Here is a 20,368-nt window from a genome sequence, read left to right on the forward strand (position 1 = left end):
TTTTTTTAAAAAAAAAAATCGGTCCGAGGGTCTTTCTCCCTCTTTTTATTCCCCCCCTTCTTCTTCTTCCCCCCTCCCCCTCACTCCTGCGCTCGCCCTCTCCGCTTTGCACCTCATCTGTTATTTGTAAGAAACGTCTTTTTGACGCAGGAAGAAATGGCAAATTTGAAGTACGTCATTAATATGGCGCCAAAAGATTTTGTTAAGTATAAGGTTATTTTTTTTTTCCGTAAGGTTGCAGCAGCGGGCTAGCTGCTGCTAACGCCTTTTGCACAGCTTCGAGGAGGTGAAAGCGCTCGCGGGTGGTGGGGGGGGGGAGAAAGAGGAGATGGGGAGGGGGTGCGTATGAAAAGCGGAGGAAGCGAAGAAAGTGTTCCAGCTCTTGTGATCTGTGCGTGCACCGCCGCCGCTGTTGTGAGCGCGCGAGGCTGAAGATCGTTGCGAAAGTGACCTGAGCCAGGCTCGGAGGGGAGAGCGCGAGGGAAAGCGAGTCCGCCTGTGCAACCCGAGCCTTTTCCAGCTGCCCAGGGCACCAGAAAGACAAGAGATGGGGGCTCGGCGCATCGGAGGGGGGTGAAAACAAGGGAGTGGAGGGAGGGAGGGGTGGGCGAAGAGTGCGCCGGGGTGGGAGGCAACACATGCCGCGAGCACAATCAGGGATGGGACCCACGTCTGCAGCTGCACCTGGACCTGCTGCTCGTCAGGAGGAAGAAACAACAAGCAAGAAAAGAAATTGAGAGAAGGGGGGCGAGGGGCGAACTCGCCAGCATCAGTCTTAATTTATACACTCCTTCAAAGAAGTCCGTTCTTCGCCAGCGAGGGATTAAAATAAAAAAAAAGCCTAGGCGCAGACCTTCGGGCAATTGCACAAAGATCCGGAAAGAAGTCTAGAAATTAAAAAAAGAAAAAAAAAACCAGAAACACGCACGCAGGGCTCGGTGGATTTCGCACAGAGCGGCCATCTCAGCTGGAAGCAATTTTTTGGATATTTTTTTTTTTTTTTAAATGCATCTATGGAGTTACTTTGTATCTACTCCTGAAAGGAGGGTATCATCTTCGGATCCTAGGAGAGAAGGGGTCGTTCTCTCCCTCCGCAATGGTACCGGGTTAATCTTTGCAAAGGGAGATTCCGTAAGCGGCGGTGCCATTTCTGGAGCATCTTTCGCTACCCCGCTTTGGTAGCCCGACGGACATTCTCAACTCTTGGAGGACGCTCTTTCCCAGCCAAGGTAAAAGGGTGGAGGATTGCTCCATTTCTCCCCCCACCCCGGTTTTTGCAGCTCCTCTCTATTCTCTCCCTTCCCTCCTTGCATTTGTTTTACTGCTCCCTGACTGTACTGCCTGCAAAGGAAGGGGGGGGGGGATGTGCAGCGTTTTTAGAGATTGATTGCGCATGTTGGTCAGTCATGTTTTAAAAGGGAGGCGGCAGGAATGTAAACAACAACTTTTTAAAGGAACGGGAGCCTCGGGAAACGGTTCCTCGGATTAATGACTGCGGCAGAGGTAACCCCAGAAGGTCTTAAAGGGGGTGAGTGGGAAAAGGGACTGGCCACAGTTTAAGACCACCGGGGGGGTGGGGCAGAGGACATCGAGAGGAAAAATGGGGTTCCAGAAATATGAACCCAGGACCGGGTTTGGAGGGTAAAACAATGTGCGTTGCATGTGGGGAATTACGTGGGGCGTGTGTGTGTGTGTGTCAAGTCGTGCAAAAGGGATCGCGCGGCAATTAGGAGCCAGGAGTTTCATTTTTGTTGAGACGCAGCACGTTTTGGAGCATTTGCCTGTCTTGAAGCTAGTGCACCCACATGATCGGCTCCTCTCACGTGCTGAGGTTGTGGGGTTCCTGCCAGCTCCTGCAACAGACATAAACAATGCGCCCAGGAGGCAGGCAGAAGAAGCGGCAGCGCAGTCTTCGGCCAGGGTGGGAGAGCCCCGCGGGGCTTTGAATAGCATCAGCTTCTCTGGGGCACTGATGGCTTTTGCAGCCGCGCCGTAACCTAGTGAGGGATGGATGGCTGCGTGGTGGTGGTGGTGGTGGTGGTGGTGTTGGGGAGGGAGGGAGCTAGGACAAGAGTCACGCCGCTGGGGGATCCAGAGAGATTCGGGAATGGAAATGTACAGGCAGCGGCTGCAATTGAGCTGCGCGGTGGAGCTGAGAACTGTAGGGGGCGTGGCTGTTGTTTACCTTCTCAAACTCTTCCCTGCTCCCAACGGGCTGCTCGGGGGCGGCTCATCTTTTGCATCTCTGCTACCGAATCGCTCCCGCCCCTCTATGCCCGCCCGCGGATACGCGGGCTGCTCTTTCCTCCCTTCTCGGAGGCGTTTTCTTCCACCCGGTTTGCCTGCCCCCTTCCCTGCATTCCCTCACAGGCTTGCACTTTGCCTGTGGTAGGCATTCCTTCCGAAAGCGTCTCATCGTTGCTGCTCTACTGTTTCCTCTTGCCGCCATCCCTCTTTCCTCCTCTTCCCTCCCCGCCGTTTCTTTTTTTGGCAGCCTTTTTCTTTAGGCCCCCTGCTGCCAAAAAGAGGAGATGGTCCCTTTTTATAAGGCTTCAACTTGCCTCCCAAGTCATGGGTCCTGGCCCCGGGCGCCCCCCTCCCCTCAATCACATTTCTGATGAGGGATGACTGAAGGATGAGAGGGAAATATGTATGTATATGTTGGAGCCTTTTCCTCTGTTCCATTTTGGGATTCTCCATCCTTGCCGCTCATGCCTCCTTTTCTGCCATAGGAGACAGCTAGACCACCTTCACAAACTCTGGGCAGCTTTCTGGACAGATTGTTCTGGAGAACTGGTGTTGCTGGGTGGGTAAATACCTTCAGTCTTCTGAGCATGGGATTCCAGAAAGGAAAAGGGTTAGGATCTGACTTGGAAGCTAGAGATGGCTCTCGTTGTCCCATGCCCTCACTTGCACCTCCCCCAATATACCTTTTCCGTTTTATAATTCCCAATCAGATTAGTCCAAGTTGAATTGCTTTTTAAGAGTATTATCCCTCTCAGCAAAACCCACCTGCTTATCCACTTTATCATTTGGTAACCGTGTCTCTTTCCAGTATTTCCTTCTGTTCTGTCCCCCTCCCCAACACTTAGTGTCAGCTTCCTTTAACCTGCGCTTCTTGCCTTCTTTCTGAATTCTTGAACCTTCCATCCAGAAACTTTTCTACCCAGTCCTTTGTCACCATTCAGAGTTGTTTTTAATTCTCATGGAAATACAGTACTCACATTCTCACTTGATGCTGTCTTCCCGAGTGGGACTCATTTCTAATCCCTGATGATAGCTTAAGCCCTCCTTGATGTTCCAATAATTCCTTCTATTCTAGCACAGTAGACTTTACAGCAGCATACTGGCAGTCACTGGACAGCCCTGCATATTCTTAATGCCCACCACCACCACTCACACCTTTTTTGCTTTTCAAGGAACCGTGACTACTTGAATAGGAATATAAAATGTTGCTTAGTGGATTGTTTCATTATCCAGAAACGGTTTTAAAATAATTTCTTAACCCGTGTCCATTTCTCCCTCACTTAGCTTTGCTTATCTTATCTTTTCCCTGCCATATCACTGGTCCCTCATTCCTCAGAATTATATTGTATTATCCTTGCTTTTCTCAAGCATTGTTTTCATTTCAATATTTTACTTTCCTTCCTTATTTCAGAGATTAATTAATAAAACTGTTTTACTGGAAAAAAAACTCACAGTATCCAGAAACTATTTATTTACATGATTTGATGGTATTATTATCATGGTTGGTCACAGAGTCACCCAGAGGTTTGGTAGTATTTGGACTTTTTATCTACCTGTCAAGTCCTCAAGGACCTGGGATAGGCAGATGTTATTATTTGATGGTGTAAAAGATTGTAGCAAAGCACCTATTGCTATTGGTACTAGCTATGCTTGCTTTTGCAACAATTCTTTTGTTATTAATATGTCTGAGTATGAATTCATCTCTTTATTTTTTAGTCTTGAAGTTTTAAAAATATTGTATAGCAAATGTCCATCTTTGATTAATTTATCAAGACAGTAAGTGAAATAGACAATTCTTAATTTAATGATCTTTCAAACCAGCAAAACTCTATATTGAAATTAGTCTACGAAAATTGCATTTGAAGTTTGAGTTTGTGGAGATTGAATATGTCCTTAACCAGATTAAAAAATAGTTAAACTTTGAATGCACTCTATTAATAAATGATCTTAATCTTATGCACAATAGCCCTTGGCTAGCAAAAAAAAAAAAAGGTTACTCCTTCAGGAGACATTAAATTTAATACCTATTGAAAAATAACACCAAACTCACCCAAAATAAGACCAAACTTAAAAGTTGAGGCTTTTGGTTGTTAATTGAATACAGCACTATTCACTCAGTCTATCATTGGTGCGAAGTATTTTGACCTTTAAACACTTGCTAGTTACTCAGGTGAAAGCATAATTGATACTTAATGGGAAAGTGTATAAAAGAAGTTAGTTTTGCGCTTCCGTAAGAAAGTTCTTGAACTTGGATAATCAAATCAGTTAAAATCAAGATGGAAAACTTTCTTAGAAGCTAATTTTATTCATTTTGTTCCATAAGATTATCATTAGAACATACTTTTAGGTAGTTACTAGTCATCTTAATATGATACTTTGGTATAGAGAGCACGAGTTTTATGTGATGTAAAAGAAGGAATTTTACCATTTATTCAATAGTGAGAAAAACTGCACCTGTTGAAAACATGCCTTCTTTTGACTTTGGTCAAATCCATGATCTTAATCCATGATACCTCTTGAAGTTCTTGTTAGTTGATGTGGCATGTCTCTTGGAACTAAAAGTTGGCTTTAGTTTCTGTTTAATTTTTCTGGTATGAAGTTAAAATGAATGAAATAGGAACATGATACAGGTATTCCTTCTACAGCAACCCACATTTTTCACTTAAATTTCTAGTGTTAACATAGAATAATGTAAAAAAACAAAAAAAAAACCAAATTGGAATGTTTTGATAATGAGAGGTTAATATTATCTTTGTATAGTGCCTATCAATTTTCTTCTTTCAGATTTTTTTTTTTAAAAGCAGTATGCTTCTAGCATCATCTCACAAGCTGTTTAGATATTCTTAGAAAATTTTAAAAAATGATGGGTGCAACTCAGTTCTTAGTTTGAGCTTATGTGCCAAGAAAAATAAATTAATGGTAAGGTGGTAGGGAGGGAGCATCCTGAAAGACTAAGAGGGTTAGCATTTGACCTATATTGATATTGCACATCATGTCGATCATAGCCATTTGACTATGATATATATATATGTCTACTTGTCCAACAGTGTTGCCTATTCCTGAGTCAAGATAAATACCAACATAAATAGCAGTCAGACACCTGTAGAGTAACTGCATAAAATTTCATTTTAATGTATGCTGATATGTGTACATTCAATGTACAACAATGTACAGTGTGACAATAAAGTTACTATTATTCTATTCTAAAATATTAAGTAGAATAGGAAGTTACTAGCAGCAGTACTGTGCTTCAGTTAACCTTTAAGAAGAGGTGGCCCCTTCAGCTAAAAGTTGTACATAGAAGCACAAAAATATTTTCCCCCACTACTAATAGTGCAGTTGACCATCTTTGAAAATCTTTACTAAGTAATCGGAAATTTGCACTCTTGGTAATAAATGTAATACCTTGAAGTACCTTGATCCTCCTTTGCTATCAGTCACTTTCCAAAGTGGCATGGTTACTTTCTGTACAGTGAGCTAAACTTGTCATAGTTATATTTATTCATTCATTACTATTCTTATTTAAACACTGTCAATAATGCTTCTATCTCTCCCCATATCTTAATAATCATTTATGTTTTCACATATTAATATGTTTCTGATTAATCAGAGAGTTAAGAAAAATAAAGGCTAAAAATGCAAAAGAGAAATTAGAATCATAAATATAGGTATCTGCTAGATACAGAAAATATCTTTGCTATCGAAGTCACCAAGACAGCTTGCTTTATATTTCAGAAAGATTAAAACACAATTCCCCAGTCGATGCCCTCTAGAGAAAATTTCCTCTAAAGGCATATTGATTGGAAATTCTGGAAGTCACAATCCTAACACATCTGAAGGATGCCAGGTTGAGGAGACCTAGATTAGACGTTCTTCATAGAACCAAAACATCAAGCATTGCTATAGCGATATAAAAATCATAGCAATCAATATGCATTAATTCCTCAATAAAAACAAAGCACACTATTGCTAGATCTTACAATGTCAGAATTCATTAAAGCTGAGCTGAGCAATATATTATCATCCTGATCTTACTGCATCCTTAATTCCCATGACCCATATTTAACATACTGAAGATTCGGGATATAGTGGTTGTACCATCTTTGACTGATTATGTACCATCAAGTTGTGGTTGACCCTTAGTGACAAAATAGATAGATTTTCTCCATGGCAATCCATCCCTATACCAGGTCTTTCAGGTCTTCCAACAGTGCACTCATCACCATTGTAGTTTAGTCCATCCACCTTGCTGTTGATCATCCTCTTCTTTCCTTCTACCTTTTCCAGCATTGAAACCTCTCCTGATATCTAGATCTTTGCATAATGTGTGAAAGTAGAATAATTCGAGTCTGATCTGAGTCTGATCTGGTTGTAACGTCTGGAAGGTGCTTTAGTGTACATTCTTATGTTAATTCTTTGTATTTTTCCCTAGGATGGCTGGGTAAATAAAAGGAAATCCATCTAGCAGCTGTTTAGTTAGCAAAAACTCTTGATTTTAGATGGAAAGTGTATGGCTTCTGGGATTAACATTGGAAGCTCTAAAAAGAGATTATAGATTGCCAAATGATGTCAAACAATATATCTCAGAATGACATTTTCATCCTAGGATTCTTTATTTATGTAAAGATTTATATGCTTCCTTGCAGGCATTGAAGTCTCAGGGTGGCTTTGGAAATCATAAAACAAATCCAACAATGATAAAAACATAAATTTAATTGCACAACACAATACAGCAGAAGACTATAAAATGAAACTACAAAAACCATGGAGTATAGTAAAAACCATCAGAATAAAACCAACTAGCTGATAGACTAGAAAAATAAGCAATAAAAAAGTCTTAGTGTGATACTGAAACCAGGCTGGCCAATTCTCATACTGAAGCTACCTGAGAAGTCCAATCCAAATGGAAGATGCCACAATGGAAAAGACCTTCTAGCTACTGCCTGTCTATATTCATCAGAGAACACTTGAAAAAGGTTTGGAGATGGCGAGCATAACTTTGGGGGAGGCTCATGTAAGCCAGCCATCATGTCATTTGTGCCTGAAAAGGTCAGCCCTGTCACTTGTTTTGTTCAGAAGCTATCCTGAAGTTCAAGATGTACTTCTTACTGTCAGATCTAGAAGTTCTGACCCAATTTGCAGTCTTCCACCTGTATTTTGAACTAACAGGAAAACATTTCCACAGCAGCTCCACATCCAGTGCATTACAGCAGTACAGAAATAACTGTGGTCATTTGGAACTCCCAAACTACAAACTTAATTCTTCAAAATAATGTAATATCAATTTTTGAGGTTCCATGTTACCAATTAAATGTGTAGTCTTCCAGAAGTTACTCCCAGATGCCCACTGTACTGACCGTGCATATTGGAGTCCTTGGAATTACAATAGTTCATCAACATGTAGAGGCTATGAACTATCCACCCTGAGTTGCATATATAATCAAATTTTGGAAATCTGGTCAGGATTCAGCTGCAGTTTTTTTAGGCCCTTATACTGTACAATCTATTGCTATTACAAGATCTCAAATATTGCCTCCGTCATTCCTTTTGCTAAAGGGAGGAAAGAAGAAATATAGAACTTCCTGTCATCAAAGATTAAAAGTAAATAATATTGGACCATATAATGTAAAAGTCACGAGAATGTGACTGAAATTACTATAATTCAGTGTCTTCCACTCAGTCCAGAAGAATGATATGATTGATGATAATACAATAAACACTTCTGTGACACTGAGCTGAGTTAATTAGTTTACTGTCTCTTGGTCCTTTTTCCCCCCCTCAGGTGATCAAAACATTTTAGTGAAAAAATCAGGTTTAAATGCGAATTGAAATCTATGTTCTTAAGAGATATTGGAAGCAATGTGTAAAAAGTGAAAGGTGCAGCACTTAATTATCATCACTGGTATTGGGGTGTATAAAATGTTCATGGCAAGGTGATCTGGCTCTGAGGCATAATATTTTTCTCTTAGAGTAGGGTTCATTAGCACAGTGATCTCGGAGAAACTCCATTTGTGTGAGCAGGAATGGAGCTTTGCGCATGAGCGCGAGCATCCACTGCTTGCGCAAATGGAGCTTCGAGCGTGAGTGCTGCCACTCGCGGAAGTGGAGCTGCACATGTGCCTGCTTGTTTGCTGCTTGTATAGCTTAATTCCAAATATATACAGACCAGAGCTGTATATATCCAAAATTATAATACATGATGCTAAAGTTTGAGTTTTAGTGCTATGGGAACCTCAAGTAATGTTCAAATTGTTGCTGCTATCTGATGTATTCATATATGTATATTATTTGTAGATATAAAACATGAGTGGCATAATATTCAGATGTATATATTTATTAATGTAAGCCTTTACAACAGATTAACTTGTCCAACACCAAACTTCACTCTCACATATATTTGGAATTGCGGTGTGCAGTTCATCAGCATACTTTGGGTATACAAGCTGATTGTAATTTGCCTTTCATTTCCATGAAATGTCCACACACAGCTGATTGACGTGGCATTATTTATTATATTCTTATTTTGAGTTATCTTTAGCTGTATAATGTCTGAATGTGATACTGAAGATAAAAATTGTAAACATGAATTGAAAAGCAAATTGATATCTTTGCTTAACTCTGGTTTTGTGGAAGGAGAGGGCTTTTTCCCTATCAGCAATTAGTACAAACTTCCTTAAAAATAAAAACATCAATTTCCAGGATTCTAAATGCAGTTTCACAGTGCACATGTACATATGCACAAAAGTTAAATACATTAATCTATAAAATGCAAGTGAATAGCTTACATTTGCTTACATTTTCAGAGATGCAGCTCTTCTGCATGATAAAATATGTTAACTTCTAATATATAGCCAATGTTCACTTTTATAAATGAAGAGATGAAAGAGATTTCCTTTGAGTAGTAAGGAAAATAAGGATAATAGAAAATAATGATGCCTGTCTTTCTATGTATAGCTTATCATTGAAGTGATGAGTGATCTCTCAAGTTAGAAGGAAATCTGCAGCAATAACCAACAGCCTAGAATAAAATGGGAAAAAGTAGAAGATTTGAAGGACTTAATGAATTTTAGAAGACTTGCTTCCTTTTGAGTGTTCACTGTGATGTCCACTTAAACAGTACTCCACTTGCGGAAGAGGAACTAACTTATTTCTGCCAAGTGCAGACTAATTTGGGCATACTTATTAAAAACACTTTATGTTTTAAATCAGGCAGAAGCTTTGGATAAGTTATAAAGGGATCTAAATGTAGAAATAGCTTATTCAGAAGTTCCTTGACCAGGGCCTAAAACACTGTTAACACAAAAAATAAGAAACCTATACTCCAACAAAATAGGGCCACCTCACTAGGTAGAAAGAATTGGTTGCTACAGGTAATACTGTAACTGTTTGGAAGGCATGAATGTTAATAATAGGCTGTCATATCTAACAGCAGCTTGTTAAATGAAAATGTTATCATTTTCATAATAATTTCCTTATTCCTGCTCCTCTTAAATAGACTGGCAACATTAATTTTCTGCCCTGCCTGAAGGAGTAGGTTTTGGGCTAGTCTGCCTTAATGGTTGACATTTAAACCCAGCTAATTATTTGAAAATTATGCGCAGTATGAACCCAGAGCAAGTGTTAGTCATCTGAAGGGATTTGCAGACTCCTCACAGAATCAACAGGTACATCATCTGTTTCTAAAATGTAGCTTCTGGGACTCAGTGATTGTCCTTATAATCTTTATAATCTTTCATCATTCCTGGTTTAAAAAAAGAGAAGCAGGTCCACCAAACAATCCTCCTAATGAGGGCCCCCAGGGAAGGTAGGAAAAAAAATCCCGTTAGAGGAGATTCTCCTATTCTTGACTAAATAGTTCTTTCTCACTGGTTCCTGTGCAGAAGAGATTATTGTATGTTCTCCACATGAAATACTTTAATACTGTGCTTCAGTTTTCCAGCAGACAACTTTTCCTCTTCTGTGTCAGGGATGGGGGTGGTCAATCTGATTAGGTGCTTCTCCGAAAGCAAGACATTGCTGGCATTCTGGCTCCTTCCCCAAATTGTTCCTCACTTCTAATTTTGAGCTGAAGTATTTGTGGATCAAAAAGTCAGCAAATTCAATACTGTCTTCCCTGTCTGGCAGCTGCTCTCCTGGGCCCAAGGCAAAAGGAGAAGCCATTTGTGACTACCAGCTATTGTGAGAGAAGGTGCCAGGACTAAGCTTGGAACCTCCACCATGCTAATACCTTTTAATCTGCCCACTCAGCAGAATTAGATTCTGCTCCAGTAGAACTAAATAGCCCACATCTTGTAGCTTCAAGCTGAATGACAAGTGGAGCAGGAATTCAGGCCAGTGTAAATGTCTCCTGTGATGGAACTCACTTTGTGCTTCTTTTCCAGGCTGATTTTTCCAAGCCTTACAAATCCCTTTGGGATTCCGTAACTGATCTGAAAAGCTGGCATATTAATGAGAATTTTTTGCATTATAAACCAGTCTCTGTCTACTAATTTGCATTTCAGCAACATTAGTGAAGTAGTTGAGTTCGAAAAAGGCTGTTCTACACTGAATTCTGATATTCTGAGCAATTTTCATAAGAGATTCATTACATTGATTTAGTGTTCTTTCTCTTCAGTATAGGCCACTTACCCATCCTGCTCAAAGCTTGTAGGGAAGGGGAAGAAGACCTGTGAAATCCTCTGAGTAGTTACCTACTTCCTCTGTGTTAGTAAGCCAGTGGTTCTCAACCTTTTTAATGCCATGACCCCAACCGTCGTAAGTCGAGGACTAAACCGGTCGTAAGTCGAGGACTAAACCAGTCATAAGTCGAGGACTACCCAACCGGTCGTAAGTCAAGGACTTTCCCTGCCCGGGAGCGCTGCGCATGTGTGGTTCCGCCCCCTGCGCCGGCCAAGGCGTAGCTGGCAAGCGGCAGAGACGGAGCAGGCCGACCACCAGCTGGCCCAGCCCAAGGGAGGTAAGGCACCCGCCAGAAAAGGGGGAAAAAATGGCGGACAAAAAAAATGGCGGACAGCCTTGCTTGGTGACCCCCGTGAAATTGTCGATCGACCCCAAATGGGGTCCCGACCCACAGGTTGAGAACCACTGTAGTAAGCAAAACCTATACAAGAATAACTGGATGAAGAATGTCTGAAGCAGAGAAATGTGGTAGGAGAGGGGAAGAGAGTTTTCCCTATTCTAAGGTATTGGAAATCCCACCGGGGCACCCGGTGAGAATAAGGATATCAAGAAAAGAAAGGGGAGAAGTTACCTACTACATTTAGCATCAGGTTTCTTAGCTTTGTGACTTGAGTTTGCCCAGTTTTTCTACTCGCAGTTTACACAGCAATCCAAAGGGGGGAGAAACAACTTTCTTCCTGTGATGAAGGCTAAAAGAAATAACCAAGGGAAGCTTGTGTCTAAGCACATTTAGGCTTTGTGCTTGCTGATAAATCCCTTTATCAGGGATGAAAACTGAAAATGTTTGAGACCACCAGGTTCTGGGTTGCCCTGGGTCCTCATGATTTTGTCCAACCTGTTGGCTCTGTGATCTTTAGAGAGAAGTTAAAGGAATTGGCCTGCATTCTGTTAGTTAATCTAATTTCTAGACAGATGTTTTAGGAAGTACTGCCAAATGAGGACATTCAGAGAGAATACTGATCGCAAAACGCCCAATGATTCTGGGGAAAAAACCCAGTATTTCATTCTTCGTTATTGCTGTTATTATTCATCAACACTTTTTGACAAAAATTGGATTAAAAAGTTGAAGACAAAGACTGCCAAAATGATTCATCTCTGAAGGCAGGAAAGTTTTGTTTACTGGCTCTGTCTTCTCAGTGGAGAGGAGTTTAATTGATCAACTTGTTCTATTAGCCCTGCTCTTTCACTGCCCAAGAAGCTTTAATAATTCTAATTTCCAAGTTACTTAATTGCTGCAATGTTTTTACAACTCCTGTTGAACATAAAGGTTAGGTTATGGTAGGAGATTTTAAAAATAGCTTTACTGGGTCTCTTTCTCCTCTTTTTGTTATTCTCCAGCAGAGGGCCAGCTGTTCAGCTTGGAAACTGCTGTAGGCTGAAATAAACAGGTATAAAACTGAAAATTCCCCCAAAGAAAAATGGAATGAAAAGCAACCAAGAGGTGAAAGAGACTGAAAGCAAGATTAGGTACAGCAAGCATCATATTAATAAAGACCAACTTATGAAATAATATACAGGATCAGATTCAAACATCTTACGAAACATTTATTAAACCATATGGATTTTGTAAGAAATACTTCATCCATATTCAGTAATTTTTACTTTACAGTGATACTGTATTTTCAATTTCCACTCGGGTTTCAGAAATCCAGGAAATTTGAATATATAGTACACATTTTCATAATCCATACTGCATAAACTGCAGCCTTCTGAAGTGTTGGAGTTTCCTTGGATTTTCGAAATAGAGGTCAATAAATAATGTACAATGAAAAGGTTAAATGTCTGTCTGAAATTAATAAAAAAAATCCACAAGCTTTAGTAAATGCTGTTTTGTTAATTTAGTGTTGAATTGGTCAGTGTGTGTGTGTGTGTGTGTGTGTGTGTGTGTGTATTAAAACAAGATATAAGATTCCTAGTGGTGGAAATACTTTTATAAGCCTTGTTTATCCCATCCTTTGAAGGATTAACTACTGTGTAAACAAGGTGCCTGGTTTACGTTATGGCCTTCAGAGGACAGGAACAGCAAAGTGCTGTAATAATGCATTTCTATGACTGATTATGGAAGGAATCTTATTCACTGTTTCACTGAATTTATCGACCCCCTCCCCAACCAGTGTATGCTTTCACTTTAGGCTATACTGCTGCAGACAGTTGTAATTCCATTATGATAAATCCACTCCAGTTTTCTAGGTGGTTCTTCTGGTGCTTAAATTCTAAACTACAGAAGCAGCTAGTCTAGGACTGTCCCAGCACCTGAAATGTAATTTATACTGACAACTCAATCAGTTTTGCAGGGTACTTTGGATATTGCTTCCTTTGCTTTCTCTGCACCTTTATTGACCCTCTTCTAATTACCAGAGAAAGTATTATCTGGCTCTTATTTTTAAATACTCCAGTCCAAAGGCAATGGTGTTCCCTTAGGGATAATTTAACAAACGTCTCATCGGTTTGTTAAAAAATAGATTTTCCACAACTTGGCTTGTAAATAAAGTGGAAGTTGGAATATTACATGGAATGACTCACCATTCTAAACATTTGGGAAACCTTAAATTTCAAGACAAGACAATGCAGTATAACGTTTGGCACATGTTAATGATGAAAATCAAATGGAACAACAATATTTTTCTGGGACTGAAGATAGATGTAAGATGGAATAAGAGCTCAAATCATGTGTTACAGAAACATACATTGAGTCATTAGCCCCTAAACCTCCAGGTTTTTCTACAGACTGACTGCCAGAGTCCTCCAGACATTTTGGACAAATGTCTTTGCTAATCCTGTTGGGAGATGGTGGATTGAATCTAGTCCTCTCTCAAGTTCTTATTCTTTCATTTGGCATAGATGCAGAAACCAGTAGTGAATTTTCACCATTTGAACAATGTGCTATGTGTGATCATGTATCAGCAAGGTACATCACTAGTTTTGTTAGGAAAGGTCTCAACAGTCAGAAGTAGCGTTATTAGTGGAGTAGGGCAAAACTGAGAATGTCAGCCGCTGTTCAGTTTGCTAAGTACATTGGATAGGGCAAGTTTGAAGCAATCTTACTATTCTTTAGAATTGTCATACGATCATACCTTTCTTTGAGATATAGGTTCTTCATTCTGTATGTTTCTTTCACATGTAGAGTGAGGGCAGGTGGTGCATAAAGGAATAGGTTGGAGTTCTGGTTACAAGATTTTTTCCCCACAAGAGAAATTTGCAAAGATCCCTAGTAGAATAGAAGGCATGTTTGTATTTTTTTTTTAATATGAGGAAATGTTTTACACCCAATGCTTTTTTTGTAAAAAAAAAAAAAAAGTGCCGGAACTCAAACACATCATACAACCTGCCTTGCCTACCCTACAAGGTTCCATCCAAAAAAGGTGCCGGAACTCCATTCTGGGCGTTCTATGACAAAAAAAAAAAAGCCCTGTTTACACCATCCTATAAATCAGTGGTTCTCAACCTGTGGGTCGGGACCCCATTTGGGGTCGATCGACCATTTCATGGGGGTCACCAAGCAAGGCTGTCCGCCATTTTTTTGTCCATTTTTTTTGTCCGCCATTTTTTTCCCCCTTTTCCGGCGGGTGCCTTACCTCCCTTGGGCTGGGCCAGCTGGTGGTCGGCCTGCTCCGTCTCTGCCGCTTGCCAGCCACGCCTCGGCCGGCGCAGGGGGCGGAACCACGCATGCGCGGCGCTCCCGGGCAGGGAAAGTCCTCGACTTATGACCGGTTTAGTCCTCGACTTACGACCGGTTTAGTTCTCGACTTACGACCGGTTGGGGTCGTGGCATTAAAAAGGTTGAGAACCACTGCTATAAATGGATGACTTCAACTGAGTCATTTGAAGAAAAAAGTATTATTTGCAGTGGGAACAAATTCTTCCTCTCCTGTCTTTGCTATGCAGGATGACCCTGGTTCTCCTGAGAACAGCTTTCATGAGTGTGCAGTTTAGTGACCGTGCAAGAAAGCACTTGTGCTCTTTAGTTTGTCTTCCCCTTTTGCCACTTATCATAAGAATAAATATGTTGTTAGTTAATAGAAATGATAGCTCCAGGAATTCTGGATTTGGTTAGTTGCCAATGGAATACCGTAATCATGATTAGAAGTCTTCTTTGCTTTTATTAAAAATATAATTTTAATAAGTATTTTTCCCAGTGGGGTATTTTTAAGAAAGTTGTACCAATTCCAATCCAAGCCTTTTATAGGCTCATGAGTCCTTTTGCTTGAATTGTGAAAGAGAACTATATCCACCATGGTTATAAATGTGGGCTTGATCTGTATTACTTCACGCTGCAGATGGAAAGATATTTCACCTGTAAATTGTAGAGGCAGAATCCAAATTTAGCCAGGAGTTCTAGCTTTTGATTCCCAAAATGTAGAGGAAACATTTGATGACATAACTAAAGAAAGTCTAGGACAAAGCTTGTTCTGGACATGTCTAACCTAATTATAGAATTTGTGGGTGGGAAGGGTCCAAACATATTTTTCTACCAGTACTACTGCTTTTTTGCCAAAATAATTATTAATAAGGGAAATATGGAATAGTTATACAATATATTTTGAATTCTGCCCTTAGGAGAACTCCCTGTGGAAGCAGCCAATCTCTCAGCAGCCTTTTTCCTCCAGCAAAACATTTTAATGATATTTTACCTATCCAAGAAAACATTAGCTTTATTTGTTTTTTAGAAAGTACTATATTATTAACATGAGGGCTAAGCAGTGCTGAACTGTCCATCTAATTTCAGCTGGGAAAATAAGAACCAAATGGATTGCTAGAGGGTAGTTAGTGATTCAAAGATTTCTAAAATGCCACTGGGGTTTGCTATTTCTTTCCTGGCTAAGGTTTTTTTTAAAAAAACAACACAACAACAGATAAATAGGAAGAACAAATGGAAAAATGTTTTATTTCTTTTTCAGCCCAGCCCAGCATGTGCTTTTTCCTTCTTTATCACATAATAAGTCACCAGAGACAGAAAAAAAGCAAGTAGAGATGATAATTGCCAAAGCATTTCAGAGAAAATTATTTGATGACTAATAACTTTGCCGCCTCTCCAATTTGCCCCCTAAAACGATAAACTACTTTAAAAAAAAAGATTGTGATTGTAAACATGCATTGGATTGATACAGGAATTTGCACTCTTCATCTGGTTAGATATCTCTGCAGCATTCAGAATCATTCAACCATGGTCTCTTTTTGGATTTTCTGTGAGGTTATGGATATTGGAGGCACGGTTTTGTAATGTTTCTTGTTCAGATTCCTGAGCAAAAAGTCCCAATCAGTGTTATTAGGTAAAGAGAGATCAAGCCCTTAGTCATCCATTGATGGCCTTCTCTCTTGTTTTTTTTAACATCTGTGTAAAATCCCCTCTGTTTAGAACCTGATATCCATATGGTGATGAGGTTCATTTTACATTTAGAGCCTACACCAGTGATGGCGAACCTTTTAGAGACCAAGTGCCCAAACTGCAATCCAAAACCCACTTATGTATCACCAGGTGCCGGGTGGGCGTGGCCCACTGGGTGGGCGTGGCTATGGCAGTCATGGCAGGGTGTGGCCAGGGTGGGCGTGGCCACCTCCATGTTGCTCCTGGGGAGAAATGCCTGTGGGGGCCGGGGGTCTCTGGCGGGTGGGCAGGAGGCTCGTCCTGCAGAGTGAGGCGAGACGAGGTGAGGGAGGGGGCATGGTGGGGGTGCCATTGCCGTGGGGCAAGCAAGGCAAGGCTGGGGCAGGGGCTGGTTGCAGACAAAGGGGGATTCCGGTGAGGAGGAGGAGGAGGTAGAAGAGGGTTTAAGCAAGCTTAGCAACTGGAGTGGGGATCCCCCCCCCAACAAACATGCTTCGTGGGTAACCTCAAAGCACGACAGAAGAGACTAAAACCTGCTGCAACCACCCAACAGATGGAACGGAAATAAAAATCAAACAGGCCCCTCCCGCCAATCCTCAACAGAAATGCTCATGACAACGAAAGCCTCGGACAGGGGGAAGAGTGTAGGCAGTTGAGCATCTTGCTCAGCTGATGGCTTGGGGGAAGAAGGGGGGCAGCTACACGCCCTCCCAAACGCTGCCCTCTCACAAAAGCAGGATGAAAACTCCAAAAAGCGATAAGGAAAAAAAGTTAAAACAGAAGAGTGTCTCAGAACACCTGTATTAGCAAATGCAACTGATATAAAATCTGGATGAAGAATGGTCAATAAAGCATTCTTGCTTGTCTATTTTATCTTTCCTAATAAGCTGTAACCAACTTCCTCTCTTCACTTTGCAAAACCTGTGGGGTCACACGCCATTCCACATACCTGCAAGAAAGCAGCTGCAATCGGAGTACTCCAACTATAACTTTGAAATGTGGCACCACTGATTTAACTGCTGTCACACTGCAAGTACAGTTGGAGTTTACAGTACTAGTTTATCCAGCATGTGTTATTTATTTTATCTTTCTTCTCCTTATACAAAACTATACCTTCGATACACAGAATGGAGAGTTATTGTCGGTTTCTTGTTCAGTTTTAGTTTCCCTCTGCATCCGATTGGCCACTGGAGTAAAATAACGCCAAAATTTGCTTTTATCAAGTATTCTTATCCCAGTTGGGGTGGGTGGGTGGGGGAGAGACAGAAATGCTTTCTGCTCTCCGAGGATGCGTATTTCAATACCATTTCCAAAGTCAAATTCCTTGACATATAGATTATTCCTTTAAAACTGGTTAAATCCAGAAAAATAGGTTAACTCAATAACCATGCTAAATATAAATGTCTATCAGCAAAGTAGGGTTCATACTCTGGGGGGGGTGATCCTCTCGCACATAGTTGGACCTGTTGAACACCCCAAAGCATCCCAACAATACTCACTTTGAGATCCCGATGAACAATTCCCAGATCGTGCAGGTAATTCACAGCCTCTAGCAACCTGCCGGATGACCTGATTGGCATGGAATTAAACCTCCCTCTGTTCCATATGCACCCATCTATAGGTTACTCTCTTTCAGAGTAAATGAAGTTTGGTGGGCAGTGGATAAATTAAGTCAATGCAAGAAAGGAAAGAATGGCCTGGTCAGTGGGTACATTTACCTCCCTCTCCATCTTGTTTGCTCTTCAATTATTTGAGTTCTTGAGTCAAGCAACAGGGTTCACCCTTCCATGCCCCCTTTTCAATTTCCCCAAAGGACTGTAAGAGTCACTGTCTTTCTGAAGACAAAGTGTGCTTTTGTGCCCCTGGCAGAGGGCACCTTGAGCCTCGCTGCAGTCCTGATCTTGAGCTGGCAAAGATTGGAAAATGCCACATGCCACCTACCTTCTTTCCAGCCCAGAGTTCTTATGCTACAGAAGTCCTTCCCCACGTTGCTCCAAGCTTAATAAAAGGAGAGTTTCTATTTTTTTAATAAGTCTTCACTACTACTATTACTTCTTTTGAATCTGCATGAATATATTACCAAAAGGAATTAATGCTCACACTAACTGGATGCATTTTGTTTTTAATCCGGAGCAAAATAATTTCAGTTTGGAGTTGGGAGATGGGATGTGTGCATCTGTGAACTAGAAAACTGCACCTCTGTTGCCTCAGATAGCCAGGGTGTGCATGGATGACAGGCAATTAATATGTGTTGTGAAAATTGAGCCATGCATAAAAAAAAGAATAATACTTAATGCAGAAACTGGTAATCAGATCACAAAACCACATCCACTTCTTTGAGAGATACTACATGATTTTCCCATTTGCCCACTGGATGCAAAACAGACATGGAGGACTAATGGCCTTTGGGACAATAAAGCTGATGAGTAGCTCACTGTAGAAGAAACTTAACTACAATTAGTCCTCGACTTAGAACAGTTCATATAGTGACCCTTCAAAGTTACAACGGCACTGAAAATAGAAATGACTTACCATTTTTCACACTTGCAACCATTGCAGCATCCCAGGGTCACCTGATCAAAATTCAGACACTCGTCATATTTATCACAGTTGCAGTGTCCCAGAGTCATGTGATTACCTTTTGCAATCTTCTGACAAGCAAAGTCAATGGGGAAACCAGATTAATTTAACAACAGTGTTTCTAACTTCACAACTGCAGTGATTCACTTAACAGCTGTGGTAAGAAAGGACCTATAATGGGGCAAAATTCACTTAATAGCTGTCTTGCTTAGCAACAGAGATTTTGGGCTCAACCGTGGTTGTAAATAGAGGACTACCTGTACAATTTTTTTTTTTACAAAAACTAGTTCACTGATAACCAGAAGGCCTGAAGAACCAACCAAACAAATGGCAGGTTTTCCTCCCCCAAGTCCGATTGCTATCCAGCTTTTCCCAACTTGGATTCTTCCTTCCAGATTTGCTGGGTAGAGAATTGTAGGACTCATCATCCAAGCTCATTTCTTTTACTCTTATTTTCTTCAAGTAATTATAAACTTTTGTGCTCAGTTTCTAGTGATACATGTGGTTATTTGGAACTGCTTATTGGTCCTATAGAATTTCTATGTTTAATGGCAGAGTCACATATATATATATAATATATATACATACACACAATACATACATATATACCTATACATACACCTATATACAGCTATACATATACATGCATATTGTGTGTGTGTGTATATATATGTATATATGCATGTACATATCTATATGTTAAAAACAGTACTAAAAATAAAAGAATGATTCCTGGATATACTCATGACGAGAGATAAAAGACGTGAACACCAGGAAAAGTTTAAAAAACTATAAAAGTTTTAATAAGTTAAAATATAAAATATAATATACGGTAATATAAAATATCTATGTGTGTGTGTGTGTGTGCGCACACATATCAGTGTGTCTTGACTAGGGTTCAATTAGTCTAGGAAGGAAGGAAGGTTGTTTCTGTGCCATGTGTGATGTTTATTCCTTTGGCCTGAGGTGAAACTCTCTGAATCCATATAAAGTGTACAATGCATTGCACTGTGCTTCATATTCCAATGACATGGTAAGTATACACGTTGTCAAAAATGTTATTGTCTTTAGAGAATGGGAAGAAGTAGGTGAAAATTACAAAAGCTACAGTAGTGTCTGATGAATGCAAAAACACACATAAACATGCAGGCATTTTCTTTTGTTGTTGACATACATGGTTTTTATAACATGTTGAAAAAATATGTGCAGTAAGGGCAGTTACCCATCAATCCTTGTAAACCGTGCTATGTATCTTCCTGAATCTCCGATGGAACAACAAATGTTTCCATGCAAGATAAAAATAAAGCATATGTGTGCTCGCTCATGCATGCACACACTTTGTGACAATAAGGTCTGAGCCTGCATAAATGCGTGACAACCTGTTGCTATTTGTGTACAAATACAGGTATGAAAAGGGAACTGATGAGGAATGAAATAGGATGAAAAGAACAGAGGTGCAGAAAGGAAATTTGGTGACAGATGAAAAGAAGGGAGGGAGGAGAGTTGGGGAAAGAGGGATATGTTTAAGATAATGGG

General features: G+C 40.5%; 1 protein-coding gene across 1 annotated transcript in view; it reads left to right on the top strand.

The window, feature by feature from the left end:
• Positions 1–1,489: 1,489 nt before the first annotated feature.
• JADE2 (jade family PHD finger 2) overlaps positions 1,490–20,368 on the top strand; it is a 208,626-nt gene continuing 189,747 nt past the window's right edge. Inside the window, exon 1 of the mRNA XM_029285772.1 lies at positions 1,490–1,503. The gene's annotated coding sequence lies outside the window, so the exon portion shown is untranslated. The remainder of the gene's footprint in view (positions 1,504–20,368) is intronic.

This window comes from Protobothrops mucrosquamatus, unplaced genomic scaffold, assembly GCF_001527695.2.
Source record: "Protobothrops mucrosquamatus isolate PMUCROS unplaced genomic scaffold, P.Mucros_1.0 scaffold_186, whole genome shotgun sequence".
NCBI classification, from domain to species: domain Eukaryota; kingdom Metazoa; phylum Chordata; class Lepidosauria; order Squamata; family Viperidae; genus Protobothrops; species Protobothrops mucrosquamatus.